Source organism: Thamnophis elegans, chromosome 3, assembly GCF_009769535.1.
Source record: "Thamnophis elegans isolate rThaEle1 chromosome 3, rThaEle1.pri, whole genome shotgun sequence".
NCBI classification, from domain to species: domain Eukaryota; kingdom Metazoa; phylum Chordata; class Lepidosauria; order Squamata; family Colubridae; genus Thamnophis; species Thamnophis elegans.
The window spans coordinates 114,297,485-114,307,592 of NC_045543.1; positions in this window are offsets into that span (position 1 = coordinate 114,297,485).

A 10,108-nucleotide genomic window follows, 5' to 3' on the forward strand; every position below is an offset into this window, starting at 1 on the left:
TAATTTAATTTATTTACTATTAAATTTATATGTCACCTATCTTGTTATCCAAAGTGATATTAAAGTGTTTATATAGCCACCAATCTTCTAACTAATTCTCGATGGTTCCCAATCAAAGGTTAAAATAACATATAAAATCATACTAAAACTATAAAACTAAAAAGATTTAAAAAAAACAAAGACTTGGCAGCCTTCTAATGTGCAACGATCTAATCTTATCCTAGTGCTTTGGAGGAAAAAACAGGTCTAGAAAGCTGGAAAAGAAGAGGGTAAATAGAATCACCGACATGATCGCCAATGTCCAATGACAGATATGGCGCAAGAAGAAGAGGCTAGAGGTCAGCAAAAATTGAGGGGGATGAATTTCCATAGGGCAGAGGCTGCCATGGAAAAGGTATATTCTGCGGCTGAGGCTCTTTGAAGTTGCATGTCTGTGGGTGGCATTCCTCAAGTGAGGGTCGGCGCTTCATTCCTGTGACAGTTGAGAACAGCCGTGGATCGCTACTAAAAGGGAGAAAGAGACGCGGCTGTCAAATTGCCACTGCACTACTTCTAGCAAGCCAATTGCCTTTCTTCTTGCCGTGTTGCATCTGGAGGCTGCCTTTTGATCACTTCAGATCGGGCTTTACCGGCGGTGCTAGCAGAGTGTTTGGAGAGGCAAAGCTGCACGAACTGAGAGACAGGCAGGTGAGCAAAATGCAGACCGAAATTGCTACTGCCAATTCTGCCTCTGTCCTCACTTTATCAATGCAGTTGCGGGCATGGGTTAAGAAGGGCATGAACCGCCATTTTCTAACCAGCTGTCAAATTCTGCCAAGATGGATGCTGTTTCTGTCATTGATAATGGACCTTTGAGCCCAGACAGGGTAGGCTCCAATCAGGGGCTCCTGATTGCAGTGGAGACTTCCACCTCCCAGGCAGGGGATGACCGTAAAGGGCGTAAGAAAGCTGAAAAGTCTTCTAGCCATTCATCTAAAGGCCAGACCTCCTCTAAATCAGCCTTCAGATCTGAGAAGGGGAAAGACCAGTCCACTAGCACTAAAGGCTCCAAATCTACGTCTCACAGGCCTTCTTCCTCTTCCTCAAAGGGGAATCAGGGGTCACTGGTAAGGAGCAGTAGGTCTTTCCAGCTCTCACCTATTTGTTTGGATCCAAAACCAGGCCCTTTCAGTCCTCTATTCCCTATTAACATTTCTGGCTGTGGGGGTCAGGGACCGATCTCCAAGGGAATATCTTGCAGGATGTGCAGTTGGGATCTGTGGGCCGCAGACCGTCTGAGGCCACGTTCACCCCTACAGCTGCAGGGCTTCGCCCAGACTTACAATTACCTGCTCTGGCTTTGCCCAAATCCAGGACATATTAACCTCTGCCATTATCCAGGGCATAGCAGCAGGTTTACAACAGGGGTCTGGGGCTGCCCCACCACCGGTTCCTATGGCTATTCTGCCTGCAGTGTCTACCCCAGCAGTGCAGTGGCCCTTGTCACCGGCTAGGTCTCACGGTAGCCAGTCTCCAGTCTCAGAAGACAGAGAGATTAAAGACACAGAATTATCTGGTGATAAGGAGGCGGTTCCGGAAAAAGCCTCATTCTCCGGTCTGTTCCAGCCAGCCCATTTCAAGACATTGCTAATCAAGGCCAAAGCTTTAGCCACCTTTGCGGCAGTGCCGGCGGCTCCAGCACTTGCCTTAGTTTCTACTTCACCAGATTCATTTTTTACAGAACAGACTGTGGAAATGGAGACCGTTCCTGTCCCAAAGCGGTTTCTGGATATGATGCAACGCCAGTGGGCATCCCCAACATCGGGCCCTACACCATCATCTACAGACATAAAGTTCTATAATGTGGCCAATGACCTGGGATAACTCCTCCAAGTTCTGATGATCGACGCCCCGATATCAGCCCTCTACACGGCGACCATTATGCCCAGGTCACAAGAAGAGGTCCTCAAGCCAGAGGGCAAGAGAGCTGATTTCACGATGCAGCACAGTCATCAAGGGGCAGCTTGGGCAGTGCGGGCTTCAACTACTGCATCTTCTCACAATGTTGTCTCTTTTGGCTTCAACAGCTCCAGCAAAGAATTCCAGCAGCTGATTCGAGGGCCCATCGAGACTTAAATAAGATAGTGGCTGCAGTCCAATTCACGGCCGATGCTACACTCAATGCCACACGTTTTGCATCTAGGGACATGGCTTCATCTGTCGCTTCATGTTACCTACTGTGGCTCCACCAGTGGAAGGTGGACATGAAGCATAAGTAGCATCTAGCTTCTGCCCATTATTAAAGGGTGGGGCTGTTTGGAGAGGCTCTAGAGCTGCTCATTATAGAGGACAAAGATAAAAGAAAATTTTTACCGTCAGCGTCCAAGAAAGTGGCACCCCACACAACATTGTACACCAGGAGGCAGCCCTTTCAGGCACAGGACTATGGTACCTCCTTTCAAGGGCACGAGGATGGGTCCCCAGGTTTTAGGGCCCGGGGGGGGTATCGCCAGAGGCAGCGTCAGCAGTCCTACAGATACCAGAGGGGCAACCAGGTCAAGAAGCCCTTTTGGGGGGGAGGAGGTCGTAATTTCCTAAAGTCTTAGATTCCCCCACACCTCTATACCCATCGGGGGCATTTAGTCTTTTTTGCTGACCGATGGGACAAGATTACCTCTGACGACGGGGTATGTCATACCATTAGGTCAGGCTTAGCTCTAGAATCTCTCTCCACACCTCTGAGTTTCTTTATTTGTTGCCTGGTGTCCCACAATCCGGACAGACAAACCCTCATGAATTTGGCAATACAACACCTCCTGGACATCAGGGCTATCTAACTGGTTCCAGACGATCAATTACATCAAGGTTTCTATTCTATTCTTTTTGTTATTCCCAAAGCCTCTGGGGGTTGGAGAGCAATTGTAGACCTAAAAAGGCTCAACCATCACTTAAAATATAGCAGGTTTAAAATGCATTTGTTGCATTCTATTCTAGCAGGAGTGCGGGAAGGTGACTCCTCACTTCCATTGACTTGACGGAGGCTTACCTGCACATCCCTTTCTGCCTGAACGCTGCAAATTTCTGAGGTTTTGTTACGGGGGACACCATTATCAGTACAAGGCCCTGCCATTTGGCCTTTCCGCCCCTCCCTGGGCATTCACCGAAGTGCTGGCAGCATTGGCAGCACATCTGGGGGCATTGCCCATGCATGTCCAATGCTATCTCGATGATATGTTGTTACAATCCAGGTCATTTTCTGGAGCAAGACATGACTTAGAAATAACAATCCGCATCTTGGAGGCCCACAGATTTTCTATAAATAGAGACAAAAGTCACCTTGAATCCATCACCCGATCTTACACCTGGGGGCATGGATTGATTCCGCTTCCGGGCAGGTTTTCCTGTCACAGGATAGGCAAGTGAGTATTAAGCAACTGGTTGGGGAGGTTTTGAGTCAGCACAGGGTGTCCCTGGCCACCTTGTCTCGCTTGCTGGGGAAACTAGTGTCAGTTATCAACATCATGCCTTCGGCATGCCTACACACTAGGGACCTACAGTGGTTTCTCTTACCCTTTCAGAAGGCTCGCAGGAACGCTCACTGTTGAAGGTCACTGTTCCCATGGACGTTCTCCGCTCTCTCCGTTGGTGGAGGTCGACAACCATCACCAGGGGCTGCCACTTCATGGTTGTTCACAGGATGACGGTCACCACGGACACCAGCCTTTATGGCTGGGGAGTTCATCTGCAGGCGCAGATGGCCCAGGGACAGTGGGACCAGGTGGATAGGACTCACAACATAAACCGGTTGGAACTCAGGACCATCCACATGGCCCTCCAGAGTTTTCTTGTTGCCAGCCAACACATGTTAGTCTTGACAGACAATGTGGCCGTCAAGGTCCATGTGAACTGTCAAGGCGGCACAAAGTCCAAGACTCTCATGAAGGAAGCCAATGAACTGGGCCTCTGGGTGGACAGGCACTTGGCTTCGTTGACAGCGGAACACATCTCAGGGGTGGCAAATGTTCAGGCCAACTGGCTCAGCTGAGCCAAGGTAGACCATGTAGAATGGCACCTCTACCCTCATCTGTTCCAACAGATCTCGGATTGATTCGTATCACCAGCTGTGGACCTGTTTGCCACCCCAGACAGCACACAGCTCCCCCACTTTTACGCTAGGTTTTGGACCCAAGGAGTGGAAGGGATAAATGCTCTCAGGTGTCAATGGCCCCCCGGACTTCTTTATGCATTTCCTCTGCTGCCCCTGATTCCTTGGGTGTTGCGCAAGGTGATCATCGAAAAAGTGGAGGTGATCCTGGTGGCCCCTCATTGGCCATGTGGGTCGTGGTTTGCCCCTGTCTCTGATCAGTCTGACTCCCTCCCATCGGGACAATAGGACTTGGGTATGTCCCATGCATTGATGCTATCTCCACTTCTATTGAAAAGGGGTGTTGGTACTTACCTGATACGCCTCTTCTAATAGGGTGGAAATAGCATCTATCCCCTCCCTACTCTGACTGATCTGTTTTTATGATTTGTAATGTTCTTGATTGCATGCAGGGTTACGCTTTCAGTGAATTGTTGTAAATACTGCTGATCATGTTTCTTGACTGATGAGTTACTGCTTACTAAACTGTTTGTTCGATGACACATTGAGTCTGTCTAAGTTATTCTTCGCTGAAAAGCTGGGTAAGGCTAGCAATAAGGGGCGTGTCTTAACTATCTTCAATCAGACTCAGTCCAATCAGAAGGCGGACAATGTCAACCCATGCATGGATGCTATCTCCACTCTATTAGAAGAGGCATATCAGGTAAGTATCAACACCCTTTTCCTAGCTCCCATCAGATGGCAATATTTAGGGAAAGGGACTAGGCGTATGCCCACCCTTTCTGACCTGGTACAATGGGTAAATATATTTTGGAAAAGGTGGTCATACAGATAAAGTGGTTATGTATGATATAGGGCTTTAAAGATGATGATCAGTACCTTGAATTGCACCCAGAAAGAAACTGGAAGCCAGTGTAACTCGCACAACAAAGGAATTTGATGGCCAAACCTAGAGGCCCCCATTACTCGGTGCGCTGCTTCATTCTGCATGATTTAAAATTTCCAAGTGGTCTTTTAGAGCAGTGTTTTTCAACCTTTTTTGTAAAAAGGCACACTTTTTTCATGAAAAAAATCACGAGGCACACCACCATTAAAAAATGTTAAAAAAAATTAACTCTGTGCCTATATTCACTATATATAAAGTAATTTTCCCACGGCACACCTTACACTATGTCATGGCACACTAGTGTGCCATGGCACAGTGGTTGAAAAACACTGTTTTAGAGTCCCACATAACAGATAGGGGAAGAGCAAAGTGGACTAATGAAGATGGAAAAGCGTTGGGAGGGAGGATGCTTAGACAATAGGAAAATGCCTGACAACACACACACACACACACACACACACACACACACACGGACAGAGACTGCTCAAATTAGGGGAGCAGTTTGCCTATCTCATCCCTACATCTGTCAAGGTACCACAAACCAGTGTTCTCCTTTTTCTTCTCTGCTTCCATCAGTTGCCTGGAATTTAATTTTAGATATTGTCACTGAAATGCATTTCTGTCTACCCCAATGTGACACAGGGTTGCTTGGCAATTAAAAAGCAAATCTTTAACCATCAGGCAATTTACACAAATGTCTCCATTATTATGAATTGGAGGGACCAAAACTAAGGGGTTTCCTGCATCATTCTTCGCTTACCACTAATCATGTTGGCTTTCTGCATTTGACTTTCAGACATTTGACTTTCTGCATTTGATTTTCTACAGTACATCAAGTACTGTAGGCAAGCTGATTGGTCTATTAAACAGGTGTTATTTTAATCCTTTCAAGCACCTTGTTCACATTCATTAATATAAATGCCAGGTCTTTGGGGGCATTGCTTTCAATGCTGGCAGTTTTTATATTTCTACTAGAAATTTTGCATATACTATTTAATTCTTCTTGTTGGAGGATCAGTTCATAGTTTTTTTTTCAGTGCTATCTTGACTGGTTCTTTTGTTATTACTTCTTTTAAGTTACCATTTATATAATTTGTATCAGTTGTTTCCTTTGTATTTCCAATTAAAAAATAAAAGAACTTAAAACTCAGGGGAAATTTTCCAACAAATAGAGCAATTAATCAGTGGAATGACTTGCTTCTAGAAGTTGTAGGTGCTCCAACATTGGAAGTTTTAAAGAAGAGATTGAACAACCATTTGTCTGAAGTGGTATAATGTTTTCTGCTTAAGCAAGGGGCTGGACTAGACGACCTTCAAGGTCCCTTCCAACTCTGTTATTCTGTTAATTGTTATCTGAATTTTGGATTGTCAGGATCACCTATGTCCTGAGTACTATTCAGGTGACCCTGAGGACACAGATAAACCTCCAAGTGCTTCAATGACCCTCTAAAAGGATTAAAATGACTTGCTGTCTGGAAGGAATAAACATCCTTCCTTTCCCGCTATCCTGTCAGAACTGAAGAAGCTTCTTGAATGAGAAGCAAAACACCTTCAAAGGAAAAAACAAGAAAGTCCAGATGCCTCCTGAAAAGCACTTTGGGACAACCATGAACTGGATGACTGAGAATCTCCACAAACTTTCATTTTCACTTTTTTTCTGAATCTCTCAGTTCTGATTCCCTGAATATTTGGCAATGAATCTCCTTTGAACTGCTAATCGTTCTTCAGTCATATTTGAGTCTGGACAAATTCCAATTTTTAAACATTCACTTTAAGTAGCCCTACTTTTTCATTGCAATTAATAATATCAGAGCATAATGGTCCAATTTTTAAATAGCATATATTTTTTGTCTTGCCTGAGGTTGTTGTTCTTCCAGAACTCCTATAGGGCTAAGCTGGTTGCCCAGCCATAGCTCCTGAGTGCCATTGCCTATTTGCCAACCGATGCCTAGGAAACATGGAAAAGCGTGTGAAATGTGTGTATGCCTGCATGTGTATGAGTAGAAGGACCCTTCTCCCAATCACAGCTGGATCTTGCTCCCTCTATGCATTTCGTAACCACAAAAAGACCAACAGTCTGGAGAGCATGGGGGATTTGCCAGAGAACAGGATCTTCTGGTAGGAAAGGACGAAGAGTGTGTGTGTGAGAGAGAGAGTGGCTTCATCCTTGGAGAGCAGCTAGATCTCATTATGCTGTTTGGCCTCTAGTTGCACCCCTGCCTGTTGCTAGCTCCTCCGAGCCGTGACCCACAGAACAGGGAAAGCAGGGGGGGGGCATCAGACTGTGAGACCTTCTGAACAAAAAAGGAAAATCCCAAGAAAGCAAAGCCCTGAGTGTTAGGAGGGGTCCTTATTCGACTGCCAAAGGAAAGAAAGGAAAGGCAGCAGGTCCTTCCGCACCATTATTTTTCCCTTGATCCAAAAACTGATAAGCGGTAGTTCCCTGATAGGGAGGTGCCCATACTCTGTGAGGGAACCAGAGTCCTCTCCAGACTGGTTTTCTTTTCTTTTTCTCTGAAAAGTGACCGGTGGTAGGTTTTTCTCATCTTTTTGTTTTTGTTTTGTTTTGTTTTGTTTTGTGTGTGTGTGTGTGTGTGTGTGTTTATACCCGGCTAAGCCAAAGTGAACTATACATAAAAGGGGAACATGGGGAGCTGTAGCTCGAGGGCCGTAACAAGAACCCCCCCCTGGGAGACTTGCTCAAGACTTGGGGTGAACGGCAGATGCCTGTCCTGGCCGGATTGAACAAGAGGAGAGCGAAAGAGATGTGTAGGAAATGGGCTTTGCTGAGGGATGACACAGGAAGACAAATTTGGCTAAATAAACATACTTAAAAGAAAAGGGAAATATATAAATAGGAACATTGGAGAGTTTTTTGTTTTGTTTGTTTGTCTGTCTTCTATGCAATCACGTGGTATGTTTGTTAAGATCTGTGCCTTTCCTAATTTAACTGAGATTTGTGGTGGGAATCACCAAGATGTGTAAACCTGAGAGTTCTGTTTTTTCCTCTTATTTTCTCCTTGTCCTTGTGTATATGTGTGTCTAAGTCTTTCTGTGCCCTTGAGGTAATTGTAACTGTAAAATGTCTCCAATCCCAAAAAGACAAGAATGTAAAATTTTTCTCCTAGAAAAATGAAATACGTTAGGAAATATTAAAAGGGCAGAATATTTCCCCTAAAAGGGAGTCAGAAACTCAACCACCACCCCACCTTTGTTAATGGGCCATTAAGGCCTGGGCCAGTCTATTCTACATAACAAAGATCTAACTCCTTCAGGCAGAGCCATAATAGGAATCCCAAAGCCCTTTCATTACATCCTCACCCAGCAAGGCTCATCCAAGCTTGGGACTCAAAAACACAAACTACAAAGTTACCCCTGCATGGCCCCATGGGAGACTGACAACCAATCAGAATACAAGTTCAAATTCAAATCCCAACAGATGGTATAAATCTCTCTCTTTCCACTCATGTGCCCTTTTGCCCAGGACCTCAAGCCATATAATCCTGTTCACCATTAAACCATCTTTCCAAGCCGTCTCCATGTTACCAGTGTCTTTCTCCCCACTTGGAACTGAACCCAGATGATTTCTCTTCCAACATTAGTTAATCCAATTTCCTTGGTTCACACAGAATGCTAACCTAAAATGGGGTTGACTATTTTGTGGCCCAATGTTTTATGCAAATAGACTGGTAGAGGCTTAATAACAACTAAGAAATTTGGGGCTTGCTATTCAGAGATTGCCTGAAAAGATCTGTTTTAAGTAACAAAATTAAGGCCTGCAGGTATTTTTAAAGTAGAATAAAATACGAATTAAAATATAAGAATGAAGACGTGGCATAAAAGGGACAATTAGAAGCTTGTTTAAAGGGACAGGGAAATGTCATCAGCCTCTAACCACAAGATGTTCTAGACAACGTTCCTATGTCAAAGGTCCAAACCACAAGGTTCAAATAAAGTTCGTTAATGATACGTAGTCCATACCTGTGTCCCAAGAACAAAAGGAGAAGTGAGACCCCCCATCTACTTATAAGGCTTTCCCCCCAAAATAACCAATAAGAAAGGAGTTAAGTATTTCCCTGTTGCGCTGCTTTTGAGAATGTATAAGAACGTGTGCTTCAATAATGAAGGTTGTTCAGAATTTGCAGTGGTAGCTACATGCTAGCTTTCTGAACCTGGCTGCCAAATAAACTTTTCCTGTATCCTGAGAAGTCTAAGCTTGTCATTTTCTGCAACATTTTGGTTATTGCTGTTGTTCTTAGTTGCGAAGTCTTATCTGACCCATCGCTTCCCCAAAGACAATGTTCCTCTAGGTAGGCCTTGCTGTCCTCTGCCATCCCCTGGAGTCTATTTAAGCTCACACCTACTGTTTCAATGACTCCATCCAGTCACCTCATTCTGTCGTCCCAAGGCATTTTGGTAAGTAGTTGCAAACATCACTTAAGGACCAAGGGGCTTTGAGGAATCAAGAAACCTTTGGTAAAGACATGAGATGGACTGACAGGTAGGAAAAGAGGAGCAAAGAGCAAGGACAGAATTTTGAAAATAAACTTGATGAGCTTGCACCACCTGCATATGGACAGAATCACTATGGGGTAACATGTAATTGTTTTGCAGGGTGTATTGGTCAGACATATGGAAGCATAAAACCAAAGAGAATATACATAGTAACCACAGAACACAGTTGTTCCTGAGTGACAGGAAAGATTCCAATTTTGCAGCGTGGTAAAGCTGGCCATTCAAGAGAAGAAAAAGCAGGGGCCAGTACAGAGGATCATGGTAGTAATGCCAATCGATGCTAGCCCGGTTACATGTGCCAGATATTGGTCAACTCTACAGCCTTAGTGGCAGGCATTCAGTCTACATCTAATCTACATCTAATTTATATCTCTCTCTAATTAAATGCTGTTTTGGAGCGAGGACTTCAGTTAACGAAGCATAAAGGCTCAGAACTGTAGGGGAGGTATAGAAACGATTTTGCGCTACAAATCCAAATTCGGAACCCTCTCTCCCGCTAACCAGCGGAAAGCCAATTGGCCCTCGGAAGCCGACATGCAAATAAGCCAATGGATGACGGACCACTGAGGAGGCTCGAGGAGATCTTGGCTGTGATTCATTGGTCACTGTTCCCGTGGCGAGAT